Genomic DNA, 2,596 nt, shown 5'->3' on the forward strand with positions numbered 1-2,596 from the left:
GCACCCACCTCCTCCACCCCACCACCCCACCCCAACCCCAGCTGCTGTGAGTGTGAGCTGCTCTCAACTGACTCCTGAGAATTGCCCTAGCCTACTGGAGCTGTCTGGCCAGAAATGCTGATTGTTTCCAGACAGGAGCAATGATCGGATGATACCGGAATACATCAGGCCAGTCTCTGTGCTTCAGGAAGGGACAAACTCCTGGTGCCATTCATACTCCCGAGCTCCTCGTGGGACCAGCTGATGCGAGACCTCTGCCGAGCCCACCTGTTTGCCAAGCATCCTCCCTAGCCCCTTACTTCCCTTCCCTGCTTACATTTTCGCCTGACCGCCTCAGGCTCTGCTTCTAGGCAACCTGCCCTAAAAGAGTGGGGGAGCGAGGCTGCCTGTAACAGCGAGGGGAACAGACCAGAAGGCTCTACTGCCTTCCTGAGCCAGCAAACCACCCAGCCGTCCCCCTCATTCAGCCCTCCCTGGCATTCACGGGGCGAGTACACCGTGGGCACCGAGCACCCCCGGGGGAGTGGGGAGCGGTGGAATGGGACTGACAGAGGAGGAAGGAATAAGGTAAACAGGTATCACCATGGAGCTTGTATTGTGGAAATAAGACACATAGGCATGAGCCAACTTGAGAGTAATTACAGAGAACATGTCAGCATTGCCAAAACCTGCCAGCAGCTCTTGGTTAGCTCACTCAGGGACAACTTGTGAAGGGTTTCCAAGCAGGAATTCACTTCTAGGTACTCCCCACCCGTGTCTCGGCCATAGTCTTTTGGCTAAAATACCAGGATGTGAAGGTCAACAGGACCAACTAGAGCCCATGCGCCACAGACCTCAAGGGCTGCTTAGGCGCTTGTTCATTCATTGGTTGGTGGGTTACTTAGCTAAAGAAAGAGAAAAAATGGGGCAACCCAGGCAGAAAGACAACATTGACTAGGCCTAAAGAGAGCCTGGCCTGGTTAAGGAAGTGCCAACAGTTCTATACGAAGGTGGGTGAAGAGGATGCCTGGAAATGAAGCCTGGGCGCTGGGCAGAGAGACACCGGGGGTGGGGGGGCGTGTGTGCTAAGCTTTAAATTAGGGCTTTACCTTGAAAGTTGTGGATAGCTACAGGATTATAAAAGGAAAATTACTTGAGTAGATTTTCATTTTCAAAGGATATCTTCGACATTGGTTTGGACAGTAATTTGGGATGCGGCGTATACATTATCTACTGCCGTATAACGGTGGTGGTGGTTTAGTCGCTCAGTCGGGTCTGACTCTTTCAATCCCAAGGACTGGAGCCTGCCAGGCTTCTCTGTTCATAGGATTTCCCAGGCAAGAATACTAGAGTGGGTTGCCATTTCCTTCTCCAGCCTCCACATAATATATTACTCTAAAACTTAGTGGCCTAAAAAAAACAAACACTTATCATCTGACATGATAAGAAGGCCAGGAATCTGGGAGCAGACTAAGTGGTGGTTCTTGGATCAGGGTCTCTCCTGAGGTTACAGTCAAGCTGTCTGTAGGGCTGAAAGATCTGCTCCAAGATGGCTCACTCACACGATGCTGACAGAAGGCCTCACTTCCTCCCCGCGTGGGCCTCTCCTTGTATGTGTGTGTGCTCAGTCACTCAGTCGTGTCTGACTCTTTGCGACCCTATGAACTGTTAGCCTGCCAGGTCCTCTGTCCTTGGGATTTCCCAGGCAAGAGTACTGGAGTGAGTTGACATTCCCTTCTCCGGGGGAATCTTCCCAGCCCAGGGATTGAACCCAGGTCTCCTGCACTGGCAGGCGGATTCTTTACCACTGAGCCACCTGGGAAGCCGCGAACCTTTCCTTAGGGCTGCTTATAAAGTAGCAGCCAACATCAGAGCCAGAGACCCAAGATGGGATGAGAAGGAAGCTGCAGGGACTTAATCACATCACTTATGCCATGTGCTGCCTAATTCATTCTAACAGATATAGACACCTCGTCCTTCTCCATGAAGAGAATGGTGACTGGGCCTGAAGAGGACGGTAGAGTTAGAAGCCTTCTTGGCAGAGTCACAACAAATCCAGATGTCAAACGGCCTAGCACCTTTACTTCGGATCTGTGCCCTCTAGGTAGCAGCAGGTGAAGAATAAGAGCAAAGGAAGCTAAGCCAGGTAGGGATCTTACAAAGCAGTAGCCAATCCCAGTTGAAATGAACACTGAAGTCATAAGCTTTTACTTGGTAAGCTAAACTGAGTTTATACTTCCTAAAGAGCCCAAAAATGTTCCCCCTTTCCTCCAGGAGAGGTAGAATGGTCTTGGAAAGACTTAGGTTTTTACCAGGTGACTAGGCTCCAACATCAGAGTGTAGCCTTCAGTCAGAGAGTGAAAGGGAGAGAAACACCCCTAACATAGAGACTGTATGTTGCTTTAGCCCATCCAGCATCTAATTCTTTTTCCTGGTGGGACTCCACCCCTTCTCTCAGCCCTGGAAAGACTGAGCAGTCTGCCAGGCTCCAAAGAGGAGCACATGATCCAGGTCTAACCAAGGAGAACACCGGGTATCCTTGACCACCATGACTGGTCAGAAGCAGGCATGTGACCCAAGCTGGGCCAATCACAGCCCTCCTCAGCAATTTTCCTTG

Source organism: Bison bison, unplaced genomic scaffold (genome assembly GCF_000754665.1).
Source record: "Bison bison bison isolate TAMUID 2011002044 unplaced genomic scaffold, Bison_UMD1.0 scf7180017864201, whole genome shotgun sequence".
Lineage (NCBI taxonomy): Eukaryota > Metazoa > Chordata > Mammalia > Artiodactyla > Bovidae > Bison > Bison bison.